A 19,418-nucleotide genomic window follows, 5' to 3' on the forward strand; every position below is an offset into this window, starting at 1 on the left:
ACCGGCAACTGGCAACAGGTGTGAAAACGGCGGTGCTCGACCGATTGAAATGTTTTTGTGCTTTAAGGCAGTTGAAAATTTGGGAGAGCAGCACAAGCGCAGTATGAAGTTCGCAGTGATATCATCGAAAATGTTTCTGGTCCCGGCGATTTCGCCACAATTTTGGTTCTGACCCCTTTTCAGTCACACGCGGTTTGCACGTTCAGACAATGTGTGAACTTCCAATTGGCGCACGGAGACTCCCCGTGAGGGGAACGACTTGCACATGAGCTCGCTGATAGTTTTGGGGAAGTCGGCAACCACATGAAAGCCGAGTTTGTTTGATTGAACTCATCCCGAGTGTGTGGGAATTGGATGCATCTGGACATCCTGCGCAATGTTGCGTTGAAAACTTGGGACAGCTTAACCCGAAAAATAAAAATAGACAAAAGAATCAATTTGCGGCGTTCATACTTTGGATGATCGCTGATAGCACAGCATGCTTGAAGCTTTGAAGTACACTTTTGAGAGACATTGTATCACTTCCTGGGGGGAGCCCCTTTAGACAATGTTCCCCGCTTTATTGTTCTTGTTTTCTTGTCTTTTTAAAGCAAATATTATTATTATTTTTTCAAGTATAATCAGTGTAATGCTCTCAAATGTGGGCTGGATAACAGATAAACATGATAAGCGCACTCACACGGGAGCTGCCGTCAGCCACAGCTCGCGCGAGACACTCACGCAGACTCGCTGATGTCACATGACCAGGCCCCGCCTCTTAAAGGCACACGCACCTACAGAGATACTACAATATGTAGTGTATTGTTTCATATATTTTACGCTTGCAATGTGTATTTTTAAGTCCAAATAATGTTATTTTGGAACGAGTTTAAATGGTCGGGCACGGTGGTTCAGCTGGAAAGCGTTGGCCTCACAGTTCTGAGGTCCCGGGTTCGATCCCGAGCCTTGAGCCTGTGTGGACTTTGCATGTTCTTCCCGTGCCTACGTGGGTTTTCTCCGGGTACTCCGGTTTCCTCCCAAATCCCAAAAACGTGCAACATAAATTGGACACTAAATTGCCCCTAGGTGTGATTGTGGCTGTTTGTCTCGATGTGGCCTGCGATTGGTTGGCGACCAGTTCAGGGTGTACCCCGCTTACTGCCCGTTGACAGCTGAGATAGGCTCCAGCACTAACCCCGCCCTTGTGAGGATAAGCGGCTCAAGAAAATGGATGGAAGTTTAAATGTGTTTAAAATGTGTAGGAATGGTGCAATTGTGGGGTTGTCTGGAACCCGTCACCCACAATAAACGTGGGGGGGGGGAGTCCCCCATATACTAGACCCAAACAAGCAAGTCGTTGATAGACTTTTGTAGAGCTGCCAGAATCGACTTTTCCTCGCTGTGGAACATTTCCGACTTGCAATTTTTCTAAAACGCAGCACGGAAAAGTGAGTGAATCCTTTCTGTGACCCCACCTGTGTCAACAACAACAACAACAACAACAAGAGAGCGTCAGGCGCCGCCGCTGCCAACGCTCGCAGCAGCCCGAGTCAGCCGGGCTGCCGCCGGTCCGACCCGAGCGGCTGATATGTCGAGCCATCCGGGGCATGGCAGGCGCTTGACAGTGCATGCAGCCCGTCGAGCCCCCGCACGACATCTCCACGCAGTGTGTCCACAGCGGGGGGCCCGGCGCTGTCATCTGGGCCCACTATGGACCAGTGCTTTGCTGACAGCGAGAGGGTAAACGTTTACCACCTCAATCCCCCATTAACTCGGTGAAGGCGCTTCGATCCGCTGTGAAAATAATGATATTGATCGGCGCCGTGGCTCTACAAACCCAAACGCTTGCAACTAAAAGAGGGATGGGCCTTTGCATTAGAATACGGGATTTTCCAGGATAAAAGCGTGTTTGGATCTTGTTATATTTCGCCTCTCCTCCATCTCCCCCCCACCCCTGCTCGCTTTGTACGTGCGGGCATCTGCAAAGATTAGCCTCCCCTATCCGCCCCCCGCCCCCCCTGCAATCAGACAACAAATGACAACATCATTGCTCGGGCCCCCTTTCAAAATATAACACAAGACGTTAACTTGCAAACAAAACCCCCGAATAGACCCTTGTGGGTGCTGACTCCCCCCCCCCCCCCCCACTCTCCCATGCCCTCTCCTCCTGCTTGGCTGTCACACATCCTCCGCCCCACCCTCCCTGCCTCTTCCCGTCGCCAGCCCTCCGAGCCTCGGTGGGGATCAGGAGCTCCCTGTCGGAGGTGCTTTGTCACGTAGCCCGGGGAGCGTGGAACTCACCCAGAGCTGTTGAACAAATACAAGCGCGGGGCCTGTCAATAGCGGCTCCGCAAACTAATTGCCTGTCAAATGAACCGCCCTCGTTAAGCTGCCCTCACACACACTCACACAGAGAGAGAGAGAATGACAGAGAGAGAGAGAGAGAGAGAGAGAGAGAGAGAGAGAGAGTGAGAGCAGTCTCGATCCAAGGCACAGTGATACCTTGTTAGAAGAAAATACAACACAAGTGGCACTTCTCTTTTTTGCCATCTTGTCGCCGCAGTCGTTACGCTACCGCGCGATTGGCTCCTTTTGTTACGATTAAGAGGAACACAACGCGCAATATGGCGTCGCTGATGTAACCCCCGCCACATCAGCTGGCGCAATATTTCAGCTTTTAAAAGCACTCATTAGGTGGTAGCAGAGCTCCACGGGCCAAATGTTATTGTTTGTTTTGCTTAACCCACCCCCCCCCCATTCTTCTTCTTCTTCTTCTTCTTCTCCTCGCTGCTATAGTCATTAAGGCGCTGGCGGTGGAGAGCCCGCCGCCTTGTCTGGGTGCCTGTAACAGTGCTGTCGGATTGACACAGCTGGGGAGAGCAGCTTGAGGCTGCACGCTCAGGAATACACAGGGGTGTTCAAAGCCCCTCTCTGAATTCTGATCAGAGCGCTGCCCCGGCCAACTGATGGCCTATTAAATATACATGCGCAGAGGTCAGAGCCGGAGGTCCCGGCTTCCTCCCAGCCATGCGCACTTAAGCGGAAGGGCCGGGCAACAATAAAAAACCTCCTCTCGCTCGGGCGAGCTCTCCCCCGACGCGCTCACCTCCGCGGCGTACGTCAAGTACGCCGCTCACCTGCTCGCCGTATTACCTTTTTGTGAAAAGGCCAAATGATGCATTTTTTACATGCTCATGACATATTTATATTCAATAACACCCGGGATAGCTCTTTGCGTCTGTATCTCCCCCCCCCCCCTTCTTGTTGGCGATAAATAAACAGCCCCCGTTTGACCCCGCAGGTGAAGGGGGGAAAGAAGCCCCATAATGGCCGCTCATGATTAACATATTTAGAGTGACACGCTCTCTTGTGTTCCTTCGTTAAGCCCGCTCTGTCTGGCTAATGAAGTGGAGCGGCAGTTTATCAATTAACCTAGCACCCGGCCGTTGCTGCTAGCTCTCCCTCACTCTTTCTCTCCCTTGTTGTCACGGCGAGTCGCCCTTTGACCTTTTTGCCGGCGTCCGACAAGGCGGGACGCGGCGACAGTGACGACGACGCGCGCGCCTACACGAGTCGCATGCTAGTGTGCGGCAAACGGCATTTGAACGCCACCAAAAATATTAAAAAAAAAAAGACAAGCTTCAGAGTTTTCGGGTAATGGGATCGTGGAGAAAAATGTCCGACATCGGCGCTTTTCAGCATGGCCGTAGATCACGGGCAACAACTTAGCGCCGTCTCTATTAAAACGAGGCCTCACCCGCCCCATGCCATTACGGTTCCCCCCACTGCTCCTCACCTCGATTTCACATTGTTTGTGTTCATTAAGACACGGGCGACCCGCCTTATCCACACATCACAGGCGGCCCTCAAGAGTAATTGCGACGGTCTCGCAGAGTATAATGCGGTTTAAACTCGCTATGGCCTGTCTATTAGGAGAGACATGATGGCGACCACAAATAATAAAGAACTATTTATTCCTCTCTCCGTGACGCTAACTAGGTAACATATCAAGGCCGCACCACTAAGGGTCTCTCTTCCTGTCAGACGTGGCACCCTTCATCCATTCCCGGCGGACACCCCCCCCCCCATCACCCTCCCCGCGCTTCATTTCCAACATGAGCCCGGTCATAAATGCACACGCGCACTCATATATATTTGATAGTTAATATTTATCCTCACCAGGGAAGTGCACTTTACATGTGGTAACATACGATTACCTGCAATTCTTATAGCAAAGAAACAAAATCGATATGGATATATAATTCATAGCGGAGGGGGCTATCAGTTTTTATGGCTCTCTATCCAGCCTCATTAAAGTTTTATCATAATTGACTGCCGGCGAGAGTTTTTTAAGACATGTTTCTCCTTCACTTTCTACCTTTAATAATTAAATATTGTTTAATTGGTTGTATTTTGAAGCTGCTGGTGGATGATAGGAGACTGGCGGATTCGCAAGCATGAATTATGGAGTGATATGTTATGCATTAACCCGTCAGTTTGTTCATTTGTTAAGGCGGAAAAATGCGAATCGCGTCTCAAAAATCGAGCGAGCGAGGCAAGGCATGAAAATTCAGCCCACACCCACTTTTTTTTTTTTTCCTCCACGTTAATGCGGCGACGCGACGGCTGTCACTCAGCCCGACAGCCCCGAATCGACTCAGCTGATTGGTGGTCAACTTGCTCTCCTGACAGGAGATTGACAGACGGAAAATTGCACTCTCAGATTTCACCCTTCATTCGCCGCAGTTGTTCTTCCACTCGTCAACCCCGCGCCGCGGCCCAGACAGACAGAGGCTTTATCCATTAGCTGCCGGCGTGGCGCTGGGATGGACGTGCGGGTGGGCGGGTTAGATTGAGGCGGGATGCGAGAGGAGATGAGGGGTGCTGGGGGGGGGGGGGGCTGGGAAGACAATCCTACATTTGAGCACTCTGAGGGAAAATCAATCATGTCATCATAAGTGAGAAGTATGGATGAATTTCATCAGCTGGCTCGTGTCCTGTTCACGCCGTCGGGGCTCCCCGACCGGACGGCCCATCCGATTGGCTTCTTCGATGACCCTTAAATCCGGAAGGGGAGGGGAGCTCCGGAAAACACGGGAGAAAGCAGAGCCCCGCTTTCGGGGTTACACTTTCCCCACTTTGCCTCGCGCTAGCCCGAGAGAACCCTCGAGTGGTTTTCCTTGACAGAGTGGTAATAGATTTACCATCTGATTGTGAGCCAAACCACCATTTTGTAAGAAAATGTTTCTCAACTCCATCCTGTCCACAGCGCGATATGATGATGAAGTGTTACAAAGGGCGAGTAGCGCTCCGCCAGCCAATGAGACGTTCCGTAATCCCCCCGCCAAAGACCCCCACCCACCCCCCACCCCTCCCGTCATCTCACGGGGTCAGCGGCGAGCGTGCCGACACGGGGGTGTGAAGCAATCAGAAAGCGGATGAAAAGTGAGGACATGGAAATCACAGGACGAGAGATTGCCGGACATTTACGGCTGAGTGACACGGGAAAGGCGAAGACGGCGGCCGTAGGAAGTGAGAAGGCGAGCCGAAAAAAAAAAAAGAGCGCGAAGGGGGGAGCAGGCGGGGGGTAATAAATTTAATGGGAAAATCAAATACAAAACAAATTCATTCCTTTGGACTGGATGCCTCGCTTGGCATCCCGTGCTAAGCCTCGGAATAAACTGTCACTCCTTATCGATCGCATCTGAACTGTTACCGAGATTTCTCAAAAGCGGTCCTGACACGACCCCCCCCCCTCTCCTCCCCCATCTGTCGGAGCCAAACCCCGAATTGTAATCTGGGGAAAGGAGAAACACGCAGGCCGAGCGGCTGACTTCAAATAAGAGGCATCCCCCCCACCCTCACCCCCTGACCCCCACGCTCCACACACTTTTTCTCACCCTTCAAATCCCAGCTAAGACACTTCGGAGAATCCCTAAATTCCTGCGTTTTCCCGCAGCCGGCGACCGTGAAACGCCGCTCCCATGATTTGTTTGCCATTTGCGACGGCGACGACATGATGAAAAAATCAATGGGCCTCACGTTTGATTTTTCCGCGGGCGAGCCGCGGCTGACCGACGGCACGTCCGGCGGCGCTCGCGTACCGCGGGCACGCTTCGTTATATTCCGACGGCGTATTAATTACGGCGGCGTGGATGGGAGCGGCCGGCGCCGCGGGGCTCGGAGGAGGTGGGAAAGCTGGGCTTGTATCCACTCATCTCTTGGGCTGACAGGCCTGCTCCAGGAGAAAGGGATTTCTCCGGATTGAGTGCCATTTTCTCTTCTTTAACAAGGAAATTAGTGTGTAAAGGAGATCTGTCAGGATAAAGTGCAGCTTGACTGCCGCCGCCGCCGCCCCCCCCCCTCCCTCACCGCCCCTCCGCTCTCTCTTCCTGTTCCCGCCGCGTCCCGCAAACCGGCTCTCCCTCCATTTCTCACCCCGCAATCCGCCTCTCCTTCCCTTCGCCTTCCACTCGATGGCTCCCTCAGGGGATCTTCCTTGAGCATTAGCAGAACACATCCAATGTCTCAGCTACATGATTTCATGATATGATTTGTACGGGGGGATTTGCAATAATCCGCAAATAAAGTTGAAAGTGAACGACTCTCGGTAAGAGGCGCGCGTGCGAGCCAAAAAAAAAAAAAAAAACGAAAACCTTTTTAAGATTTTCTTTATCGTCGCCGGCACGAAAAATCGGTGTCACGCTGGATGGCGGCAATTTAGCGGCGCGTACGTGTTTTGTCTTTTTATGATCATGATTAATTTGCGCACACAGGAAGCCGGCTGATATCCATAATGCATCGCTCCCCTCATTTAAATGTTCAGTTCCTCCCGGCGGCTGCCTCCGCGCGTGCGCCGGCGCCGCACTTGTCGGCGCGCGGGGGTGCGATTCTGCTGCTTTAGCAGGATGTCACGCTTTCACCAGGTGATTAAAATCGCACGTTGACGAGTGGAACTTTTCCGACGCCGGGAGACGGACAGCCCGAACCCAAATTTGAATTTAAGAAAAAAGATATCAACACGTTTTGGGTTCATTTGAGAAGCACTCTGCATCTTTGATGGGTGGGGGGGGGGTGGGGGGTGGGGGGTGGCGGGGTGGCTCAGGTAAGTGAAGGAGGCAATTAGGGAATGTGTGCGAGTTTCGGAGCTGCATACTAAAAATGAAAGTGTGCGGGGGGAGGAGAAAATAGGTAAATCACCATTTCCCCCATCTGGCCCCCACTGCGTCGAGAACCGCAGCTGAGGTCCGATTTCAGCCGTCAATCAAAGCCCGCCTCGCGGTGGGGTGCGCGTCCTGGCGCGAGAGCCTACCCCCGAGTCATTAGCGCGCACAGCGCAAGCGTACGGAGGAGTGCCCGGCATCGCTCCGCTCCGCGCCACGGTTTAAATATCCCCAGCCTGTGACAGGATCAGTTTAGCGATCTGTAGGATTGATCTCCTCTTTAAAGTTTTGCCTGAGGCGACTCTAATTGGGAACGAGGCTGCCTCCGACTCCCCTCACTCCCTTAACTGTCAGTCTTGGCTTTGTTTACTGAGGACATGCCCAAACCTATTTACTCAATAATGAGGAGACGTGGTGGGGATGCTGCTGATCACATTCACGCTCCCAGCGGGACTCCGGCGCGCCGGGGGAGGGCGGAAACATCATTTTAGACTTTCGGAGCCGCTGAAAGTTCGCTTGGAAAATTTCATCTCTCGATTTGTGTGTGTGTGTGTGAGAGAGAGAGAGAGAGAGAGAGAGCGAGCACTTGTCAACCTTTCGTGCTTTTAACATTGTTTTTCATCTGTCATGGCGTTCAGTTAGCCTAAATAAATCATTCTACTCTAATGCCCTACATATGTTCTGCTGCATTCAAGGCGGGTTATTTATAGAGCGTCGAAATCGCGAGAAAAGGGTACGCAGGTTCCACCCGAACTGAACCGGCGCGTGGCGGCCATCTGCCTCGACTGCTCGGGTTAAAAGAGAAAGATGGCGGCGGGCTGTTGGCATGCTCGTCGGCGTTATGGCACAAAATATTCAAAGCCGCGCTCGGTACGATTGCAAACAAAAATTCAAAGCACATATTATTTATACACATGAAAAAAACTCTACTGTATATCTCATTACAATGATACCGAATGGAGTAGATAATACAATAATATTTTGTCATCATAATTGTGTAAGCCTGTTTAGACTTAGCATCACAATATCCATCCATCCATTTTCTTCGCCGCTTATCCTCTCGAGGGTCGTGGGGAGTGCTGGAACCTATCCCAACTGTCAACGGGCAGGAGGCGGGGTATACCCTGAACTGGTCGCCAGCCAATCGCAGGGCACATAGAGACAAACAGAACATGCAAACTCCACACAGGCGGCTCCGGGATCGAACCCGTGTCCTCAGAACTGGGAGGCCAATGCTTTACCAGCTGATACCCACCGTGCTGCATCAATCAATAAATATATATTGATATTTATGTCTTTATGTCTGTGTATAATTGCCAGACATCCAGGTTGTCGTAATCCGCACTGGTTGAATTGAGGCAAATGGACTCGTACTGTTTGAGTCTGTACCCCCCCCCCACCCCCCACCCGCCAACAACTAAGCTTATGAACACAACAACGGAGGGATCACTAATATTTTTAATATTTTTGTCGACGGACTGATGGATAAATCGACAAAACGGAGCGCGCCAATTGATTCGGTCTCAACTATGTTGCAGGAGTTCAAAACATCCATTCGTTCATTTTCTTAGCTGCTTATCCTCACAAGGGTTGCAGGAGTGCTAGAGCCGATCCCAGCTGGCAACGGGCAGGAGGCGGGGTACACCCTGAACTGGTCGCCAGCCAATCGCAATCACACCTAGGGCCAATTTAGAGTGTCCAATTAATGTTGCATGTTTTGGGGATGTGGGAGGAAACTGGAGTGCCCGGAGGAAAGCCACGCAGGCACGGGGAGAACATGCAAGCTCCACACAGGCGGGTCCGGGATTGAACCTGGGTCCTCTGAACTGTCAGGCCAACGTTTTCTAGCTGCGCCACCGTGCTGCCAGTTCAAAACATTCAGAGGTTAAAAAAAATGTATAATTCACTCAGTTGAATGTCAATGTGTAATTAGTATAAATAAGCATAATAATATTGTAGCAGGAGCTGAAGGCGAATCAAAAGCCGTCTTTGTACACGATATGGCTGTGGCCCGACCGGGCCTTTTCCTGTCACTTTGCGCGAATTCTTCAGATTGTCCCTCTCATTTAGCTCGTTCTCATCGGCGCCCGGCGACAAAGCCGTCGGTGCGGACGGCGCCGCTAAAGGAGTCCATTGACGCCTACTGGGATTACGGATGATGAAGTGGAGAAACCGGGTGCGAGCTATCACGGGGACACAACGCTGCTCTTAATAGAAAAATCAGTTTGGAAAAGGCAATGAAGAGAGGGAAGGGGGGGCAAGTGGGACGGGGGGGGGTCTTTCTGACACTCCACTGATAAGAGGCAGCTCTTCAGAGGTGGTTGCGTGTACAATGAAACACGCTGATGGGGATACAATGACACACATGTTGCGTGTGACAGGTGGTGATTTAGATGTGGGCTAAAAAGGAGGCGGAATAATAATAATAATTGCACAAAAACAAAAAACAAAAAGAAAAAATCAGACCACGGGAAGCGAAAGTTTCACGCCGCCGCCGTGTAGCATTTCCTCACTCCAGTTATTTCCCTCGACTTACGCGTTTGATTCGAGGCAAAAGGCGACGCCATTACTCATATCCGGGGCCCTGACAGGCTGCGGAGGGACGAGCGGGAGGAGAGGAGTTAGCGCAGAAGTGGCGCGAGATATGCAGAGTGGGAGAGATGTCAGTTTGAGGGATGAGGCTGATAAGAGGAAGGGACTCAGCAGATGGGCAGAAGAAACGGCAGCACACTTCTCAATTAAACATGTAAATACCACAAGCAGGCGGCGGCGGTGAGAAAACGTTAAACAAACCAGGCGGCGTGCTGTGATTAGCGGCTCAAAAAAAGAAAAAAAAACGCAACCGCCCTTTTTTCTTTCCTGCTTTTCAACTTCAATGAGTCGCTTTAATCCCGCTCAACTCGCGCTGTTCACGTTTCGGGTTTCGTGACCTGCGGCCCATATTTTCCAAGACTTTTTTTTTTTTTTTTTTTCGGATTGTTGCTCGCCGAGAGCCCGAAAGGTGTCAAAATTGATGATGCCGACTTTTAGCGGGGAAAATATGAAACGTTGAACTCAGCAATACCTTGACTCGACCCTTCATTTGTATACTGAAGTCTGTTAATCTCTTCAAACCCTCCGAAAAGTTTCTAGTCAAGACAAATGGCAATTTTATATTAAAAAAATTGGTGTGTTGGATATGATGCGGGCAGCACAGTGGATGGATCAGCCGGTAAACCGTTAGCCTCATAGTTCTGAGGACCCGGGTTCGATCTCGCCTGTGTGGAATTTTGCGTGTTCTCCCCGTGCTTGCGCGGGTCTTCTCCGGGCACACCGGTTTCCTCCCACTTCCCAAAAACATGCAACATTAATTGGATACTCTAAATTGCCCCTAGGTGTGATTGCTTGTCTCTGTCTGGCCTGCGATTGGCAGCCAGTTCAGGGTGTGCTCCACCTGTGTGGACTTTGCATGTTCTCCCCGTGCCTGCGTGGGTTTTCTCTGGGTGGGTACACCGGTTTCCTCCCACATCCTCCAGAAAAACATGCAACATTAATTAGACACTCTAAATTGCCAATAGGTGTGATCGTGATTGTTTGTTTCTGTGTGCCCTGCGATTGGCTGGCAACCAGTTTGGGGTGTACCCCGCCTCCTGCACTCCACGCGACCCTCGTGAGAAGAGGCGGCAAAGAAAATGGATGGATAGGATGTGGTGGTGTACCTTTAAGAGGCGTGGCCTAGTGTGTGAAATCAGGAGCTGAAGTCGTCTTAGGTGGTCTCATTTTGTAATTTTATCTTTCGTTAAACAGCTGAAAGTCATCTGCAACCGTGCGCACGTGCGAGGACGTTAAAAGTACCGAGCACGGATGTGTGTGGGCACATATAAACAAAAACAACCATTCACGGGCCCAATTCCCACCTATGGCCAATTTCAAATCTTCAATGACTCGAACATTCATCGTTTTGGCAGGAATTGATGCCATTTCTGGCCTTTGGGGAGATCTCAAGCGCTGATACCGACACACCAAATTTGAACACGATCCAAATAAAATAGATTTATGGCGCAAAAAAAACAAAAACAAAAAAACAACCACTTGTGGCAACGCCTACGAGTCTCCGCTAAGAAAGTTCACAACTGTGCCAGATGACAACGCAATAATCACTAATCGGACCCAAACTTCGGGAAAGGCGACGGAAGGAGTACTTCTAAATCTTAAATCAGCCAATTGCATTTTAATTGACTTTTTTCCCTCTTTTTTTATCATCTTCCAATATTAATATGTGGTTTATTAACTGACACTTTTGGCACAGGCGCCCTCCCCGAGCGCTCCCCCGACGCGAACCGCGGGTGGTATCTTAAACACCTCTGTAGGCAGCGTCCCTGACATTAATAACAATGAGATTGGCATAAGCGGCGGCGCATTCTCGGGCAACATTCACAGTTTGACATTCAGGCCAGATGCTATCGCAGCGCCCCGGCGTACGGCGAAGGCGGCGCCGAGACAGACATCTGTCACTTGTTACCTTTGAAGTTGAATGAGAGGAGCCGCGGCGAAAGTACACGCCGGACAAAAGGCCATTCTGACCGCGGAGCCTCCGTGTTTACAAACGGAAGCGGGTGAGTGACGGGAGAAACTCGAGATGAATGGATCACCGCTGTTGATCTCGCCTCCTCATTCTGTGTGCTAAGTTATTCTCTGGCTGCTAACCCAGTTGGGGGGGGGGGTACAGGAAGTTGGGAGAGGCAGACAGAATGCCTGAAGGACTCTAGAGGAGAAGAGCGCCGCAGCCTGCGTGGAAAAAAAAAAAAAAAGAAATCAAACTCCCTCCCCGACAACTGACTGAACACTTCTCTAACCGGAGGTAGCAAAACAGCACGCACGTATAACGCAAACTTATTAACGAGCGGATGATGCTACATTAAGGCAATATTTGCAATAGCGGGGAAACATCTACACCAACGGCGGCCAGATTTGGAAGCGATAATGATTCAGGCACGCTAGCGCAAGCTAGCAATGGCAATCTGCTCGCTGGTGGTTGTGAGTAAAATGACATCGGATTAGACACCATAATGGACTAGTGTTGAGTACGTTTTCTTGAGTGGCAAAATATACTCGGTAACTAATTTCAGTGGTACTTGGACATGATTAGAGCTGTCTCAACGTCTGAGTTTTTCGTTTGAGTGTTAGATCAGTTGATCGCTTTGGTGTTTTCTTTGTGACAGGTTTGGATACGTTGCAGCTTGAGTCAAGTAAAAAAAAAGATTGTTTCAGCAGTATTTTACATTTGATTTTATTATGGTTTTATACAATTTTATACAATACAATACAATTAGCCCTGATTGCCTGGCAACCATTTCAGGGTGTACCCCGCCTCCTGCCCGTTGACAGCCGGGATCGGCTCCAGCACTCCCCGCGACCCTCGTGAGGATAAGCGGCAAAGAAAATGGATGAATGGACAATACGATATGCACAATACAATATATTGTCCCGTATTACAACAAAATGGATTAGAATGGAATGGATGAATGGGTTGGAATTCATTTCATCCAACCATTCATCCATTTTCTTTGGTGCGTATCCTCACAAGGGTCACGGGCAGAAAGCGGGGTAGACCCTGAACTGGTTGCCAGCCAATCGCAGGGCACATTGAGACAAACAGCTGCACTCACAATCACATCACAATTTGGAGTGTCCAATTAATGTTGCATGTTTTGGGGATGTGGGAGGAAACCGGAGTGCCTGGGAAAAAAACCCACGCAGGCACGGGGAGAACATGCAAACTCCCGGTATTGAACCCCGGTCCCCAGAACTGTGAGGCCAACACTTAACCAGCCGATCCACTGTGCCGCAAATTCATTTCACAGTTCCAACGTTAAACAAGTTCCCGCTTAAAGAGCGTAGTAGCGCGTCCAGTCCAATTGCTGTGATGTCATCTTGCATTCCCAGCCACTAAGAAGCAAATTTGAATTGTTTGTACGATATAGCGAGCCTCATCCGTCCCGGAAAAGAAGAATTTGGACCCAAAGAAATTCTTCTTTGATTTTGCCAGTCTCCTAGGGCCGGTCAGACGTAGACGGTACAGCATTTTTGAATCTTTATGCTCTGAGGTAAAAACATACACCAGCATTTGTCTTTCTATCAGTTTTTAAAAAAATGGCTCGTGCCAATCAAGATCGTGTACAATGGTCAAGATCAGGGGTCACCAATGCGGTGACCGCGGGCGAATGGTAGCCCGCCATGTATGTTCTAAGAATACCACAGGCAACAAATTGTTACTATTATTTGTGCTTTAAATTCTGAATGTGACTTGCTTACGTGAATTAAAATTTGAAAATACCTGTAAAATTTGCCGCAAACAGGTCACGTAGCCCTTCGTACGACCGGTGCTCACGAAGTAGCCCTCAGCCTCAAAAAGGTTGCTGAGCCCTGGTCTAGAGTCTACATACCAACTGAATGATTTTATTTTTCCCGAAATGATTCTCGTAGAAATATTTACGGTACTGAACACATGACCGACTTCGAGGCGTTCTGATTTTCGCGGAAATCCGGGCATTCGAAACCTCCTCGGCTTGCGCCACGCTTGGAAACAATGGCCGCGTATTAATTCATCTCTCGTCAAGCCTCCTCAGACCTGCTTCTATTTCAGTTGCACGTCAAGCGAGAGCGGCTATATCTGGCTGGCAATTAAGCCGGTCCTGCCTCCCCTTGATGCTTGATTAGTCCGATTGATGGAGGAGGCCATATGTGGCGGTGTCAAAACTTGGCAGACGGGCGCCATCCTCTCAAATGAGAGGCAGGCAATAAAGAGGCAGGCTGCCCGGAGTGGGTGCACGTATGCAGCAACCCCCCCCCCCAACCCCCCCTGGTGTTTCCTCCAGAGGGTCCTTCAGGGGGAGGAGGAAAAGGAGGAGGAGGCGGCGCGGCGGGGGTGGGGTTAGGGGGGTCTCCGACCACTCCAGCCAAGTTGTGGTCAGAGCAGACAGAGGTGGTGTCACGAGCGCCGGGCTCGGTGCGTGTCAGGGCGGTTGACGGGTGGTGCGCGAGGCAGGTTGAAGAGGGAGGGTGTGGGCTGGGGGTTTCGAAAGCAGAAAGATATGGCCCCCTTCCCAATCTCGCTCGGAAACAACAAAAAGGGAATGCTTGAGAAGGGGAAGCAGCGGGAGGAGAGCACAAAGACAAAGGCGCGGGCAAGGTCAGTGTAGCTAATGGGCCTGAGCTGCGGGCTGCCTGGGGCTAGGCACACTTCTGTTCTCGCTCGCTCGCCGGGCCTTCAAAGCGCCTTCAGTCCGGCCCCCGCTCTCCTCCTCTTCCTCTCTTCCTCCCCGCTCCTCCAATCCTCTCTCTCGCTCTTTCTTCTTCGCCCCGCTTCCATTTGCGACACTTCCCCTCTTCAAAAAGGCGCCGTTTGCAGGTGCCTTTCAAGGCACGTCTCGCCCCCCGCCCCCCACCCCCCCACCAAACACCGCACACGCGCGCCCCATCAACAATTAATGGCTCTCCGACGCGGAGAAATAGTCGTACAAAAAAAAAAACCGAGAGGGATTGATCGCGCTCGTCGGTGGCAAGGTGGGCGCCCGCCCAGAAGCGCGGCTCCGGTGGAGTGCTGTCGCCGGGGTTGGCCGGCCCGGCGTCGCTTGGCTCCACTCGAGAGCTCCTTTAATGTGCAGCGGAGTAGAATAAGCGAGTGGCTGCGGGCACCAGCTGAGCTTGCCGCCGCCTTCGCCGCTGCCACCTGACACCGGGCACCCGGTGCTCCTCTTGGCAAACGTGGCACGGCACACATGTCCCCTCATTTGGATGGAGATTCAGACACAACACACAAAAGCCTCGCCTGAAAGCTCACCCCCATTTCCCCCGCCCCCCTCCACTTTCTGACGGCATCATAATAATCTGGGTATCTTCTTGATCATGCCCCGTGTTCGTTTTTTTTTTTTTTTTTTTTAAAGCCAACCCCGCCTTCTTCCTCATCTCCTCCAAGACGAGTTTGAAATTGCCTGCGTCAGGACTTTGCTAATTAAAGTCATACTTTCAAAAATGCCATAATAACTGTTAATTAGCTTGATGCTATTTTCGGCATAATTTGCTAATTAGTGGAAAACCTGTACAGCGTTTCTCTCTAATTACAGTATGGCTCCGCACGGCGCATCTGTGCCTTGACTCCAAATGATACCATTACAAAGTCCCGTATTACGCGTTCTCTCAAAACAGTTAATTGCCCGCTCGGATAGTGAGATACTTCAGTCAGCTGATTTTTTATGGTAATAAATGGACAGACACAAGCATCCTCCTCCTGCTCCACCACCGCCGCCGCTTCATGTTTACGAAAATGTGAGAAAGGAAAACAAGCTCCTTATGAGATGCGCCCCGAATATCATCTCGTCTTTCTGTGATGATTTCAGAGCAAGACTGCCTTTTTTTTTTTTTTTTTTAATGAACTTTGATTTATTTAACGTTACAACCTGGTCAGGAAGGAAGCCGCACGATTGCAATTAAAGCAAACGGGGAGGGGGGCAGGGGGGGGCGTGTAAATACAAGCGGCGACATAACCCGGCTGCTTATTACCGCCAATGTAAATACTTTGTTGTCCCGGCGAATTACGGACATGACCATAGGTTGACCCCTTCCCGCCTCGCTCTCGTGTATTGCCGAGCGCACGCATTATGACTCATTAGGTGCGGCGAGGAGCGTGATTGGCACGACCTTCGTGACCCCCGCCCCCCCGCCGCCCCCTCGGCCGGGCGCGTCAGCCGTTGCCCACCCTCGTACCCCGCCCCGCCCCTCCCCCCACCCCTCTTGACAGCCACCAGTCTGACAGCGACTAGCCCGGGCGCCGGCTAATTAATGCGCCACTTCAGAGGCCCTTTCATTTATGGCTTCTGAAAGGCATTATTAAATTAATTAAACCACCAAGAGTTAGTCATTATGAAATCAGGAGGTTTACATGGATGACAGCGTTTATGAATTAAACATCCCCAAAGTTCCTCGCAGGAGATACCCCGAGCTGCGAGCGGGTACCTAGCGCGACAGATGTTGCCCCCGCTCCCCGCAAATCCCCCCCCGCCCCCTCCCTCCTCAAGCTAACCTGTATTGCGAGCGATTTAGGTCTCATTTGGGGCTTTGAAAAGTGAAAGCAGCGGAGAAAGAGGTTGAGGATAGCTAATGAGCAGAGAAAGAGGGGAAAAGGAGGTCAGCGGCTCTGTTCATGTGTAGACGGTACAGATGGTTATGTTTTATGCCCGACAACAATGGCGCGCATCAATTTGTTGTTCGCTCTATCGTTAATAGAGCGCCGCTCTCGGATGAGTTTGCAGGCCGGGGTGGGCTGTCTGCAGGGCGGCCGTGCGTGTGTGTGCGGGGCGGGGGGCGGGGGGGGGGGGGGATTCCCGTCGAAGGGAGTCTGCATTTATAGCCCGCAAACACGAGCTGTTTTTAAACCCGTGCAATGTGAACACTACAAATGGCGCGCGAAAGGGAGACCGTAAAGTCGGACTTGGCTGGGGGGGCAAGGGGGTGGGGTGGGGTAGCGGCGGCGAGGATGAGCTCCACTGTGGACGAAAGGATCCCCGTCTCCAGCCCTCCCTGCCTCTGTTTAGGAAGTTTGCCAGCTCCCCGTCTTTGTTTACAACGGCGAGGGAAAATGTCAGAACCGCTGAGAAAAATATCCTTAGAATATCTCTCTCTCTCTCTTTTTTTTTCTTCCCTCCTTCACCGTCCTAATCTAACAGTTTACTGAACTTGATAAGTGTCCTATCAACATGCTAATCAAATTACTTCGGAACCAAAATTGACAGTTTTCATTAATTATACAAGATTATTCTAATTGCAATTCAAATTTATTCACTCCGAACAGAAGGTATTCAGTAATATTTTACAAAAATTTGCATATTAAATGGAGGGAGTTGTGCATTATGCATGGTAATGTATGCACACTTTCTTATTTTTAACTTCACGGCCATATGCGGCGGCGTCGCCGGAGCAGGTGAAAAGTCTAAGTGTGTTTAATTTGCTTGACAAACATGCGGCTGGAGCTTGTCAGGAGGAGTATTGTGAATGCCAATCTTTATTCCCTCTTTATTGATTACCCCCAAACTGGAAACATCTGGCGGTAAATGGCACGGCGCGAGACGAACCGAATCGCGGGATTAGTACCTTCAATGGCGGAATCACTATCAATTACTTCAATGGCATAATTCGAGTGCGCCGCATACAAAGCTACAGTACCGCGCCTTGAGCTGGGATTAATATTGCAATTTAACGTAACAATGGAAGCATGGGAACGACGTGGATGCCGTCCAACTTTTTTTTTTCCTTTCTTTTTTTTTTCCTCCTCCTCCTCCCCCCGCATTGACGTCGTCGGGCTAATGCCGTTATCTCAATGCGAGTGTTTTTAATTCCTAATTTGGGCTTTTGTTTGTCGAATGAAAAGGCCCGGGTGCATTAGCGGGCGCCGTCTTTTTTTTTTTTTTTTTTAAAGGTAATGCATTCTGTGAGTAAAACAACCTTATTTATTCACTCAGACGCGAAACCCCCCAATTTGCTCTTTGTTTTTATTTCCTAGAGCGGGCAGTCAAGTGCAAACAGCTTACTGGGAAGCTGTTTACTACTGTATATGACAACGAGTGTGCGTGCGTCCGTGTGCTGGGAGGGGGGCGGGGATGGTGGGGGTGGTGTGGGGTGGGGGGGGGCGCCTCCTTCAGCTCCACAGGCAAGGTCTTGTGTTGTAATGTGAGCGTAATAATTATCAAACAGCATCGGGGGCTCCGCGTGTGTGTGTGTGGGGGGGGGGGGGGCTTTAACAGGGGGAGAGCATGTTTGATATGTAGAATGAGCCCACAGTGCATCCAGCGAGGGTGACTAAATCGCACGGTTCACGGATCACATTAGTATGGCTCTGCATCCTGCCTCACGTTATAGGTGATTTCCATTTAGACACACATTTCCACACCAAGATAAATATGACTTGAATCCTAATTTCCCTGAAGTAAATATAATACAAATACAACATAATACAGTGTCAGGCCAGGCGGGCTAATAGATTACTAGCGGGTTTTCCATTTGTATGGTAAGTGGCGAACCTGGGCGGCGGTCCGGACGGCTAACAAATTGAATGTTTAATCCATCGGCGTGCAGATTGAGGGTATCAGAAAGATCGTAATCGGGCGTGTTCTCCTGTGACCGCCGGCGCGTTAGATGTTTTTACTTTTTAAAGGGCCCGGAGAATGTTGCGGGATTAGCCGGAGGTGCAAAGTGGACGGTAAACGTGATGTTGTTGTCTTTTACTCATCGAAAACGCGTTTGGCTCCGGGTCCTTAATAGCGTCATCTTTGCCGGAGCATACTTAGGGGTCCTCTGTTTATGACCAACTAAATCACAACAAAACTGAGACAACTGTTTTTGGCAATAGAGAAAAGAGGATCGCCGTAAGTAAACACCTGGACTCTCTATATTTAAAAACCAAAGATCAAGTCCGAAACCTTGGCGTTCTGATTGATTTCGACCTGACTTTCAACAATCACATCAAGACAATCGCAAAAACTGCCTTCTACCATCTGAAGAACATATCTAGAGTGAAGTCTTGGATGTCTCAAGCAGACCAGGAAAAGCTCATCCATGCTTTTATCTCAAGTTGACTTGACTATTGTAATGGTCTTCTGATTGGACTCCCAAAAAGAGTATTAAACACCTGCCGCTCAGTCAGAGCATCTAACTCCAATCCTAAAGTCCTTGCACTGGCTTCCAGTCTGCTTTAAAATAGATTTTAAAGTTTTGCTACTGGTCTATAAATCACTAAACGATTTAGGTCCTGAATACATGAAATAAATGCTTACGGGATACAAACCCAGTCGGGCTCGGAGATCGACTGACTCAGGTCAAATAGTGGAGCGCAGAGCCCAAAGCAAACATGGTGAAGCAGCATTTAGCTATTATGATGCACACAAGTGGAATAAGTTGCCAACAGAGGTGAGGTCAGCCCCAAGTGGGAATGTTTTTAAATCCAGCTTGAAAACTCTTCTTTTTTCTCATGCTTTTTAAGAATATATCCACTTTTTGATCATATTACTAGCACTATATGCGGTTTGAATTGTCTCTCTTTTTTAAAAAAAATATTTTGTTTGTCATTTTTATTGTTTTTATGTTTTATCTCATTGTTTTCAAATGCCTTTAATCATGTAAAGCACATTGAGTTACCACGTGTATGAAGTGCGCTTTACAAATAAATTTGCTTTGCTTTGCTTTACGTGGTCACGCGGCACACTAAGTTACCACAGTACTTAGCATCGTTTGATCGTTTGAAGG

At 50.0% G+C, this 19,418-nt stretch overlaps 2 protein-coding genes across 7 annotated transcripts in view; one reads left to right on the plus strand and one right to left on the minus strand.

The window, feature by feature from the left end:
* Nucleotides 1-19,418, plus strand: part of ebf3b (EBF transcription factor 3b) — a 118,415-nt gene that overhangs the window by 56,317 nt on the left and 42,680 nt on the right. The window lies entirely within an intron of this gene.
* The window catches only part of mgmt (O-6-methylguanine-DNA methyltransferase), a 135,422-nt gene continuing 126,984 nt past the window's right edge, over nt 10,981-19,418 (minus strand). Inside the window, exon 7 of the transcript XR_009797425.1 lies at nt 10,981-11,909. The gene's annotated coding sequence lies outside the window, so the exon portion shown is untranslated. The remainder of the gene's footprint in view (nt 11,910-19,418) is intronic.

Source organism: Syngnathoides biaculeatus, chromosome 12 (assembly GCF_019802595.1).
Source record: "Syngnathoides biaculeatus isolate LvHL_M chromosome 12, ASM1980259v1, whole genome shotgun sequence".
Lineage (NCBI taxonomy): Eukaryota > Metazoa > Chordata > Actinopteri > Syngnathiformes > Syngnathidae > Syngnathoides > Syngnathoides biaculeatus.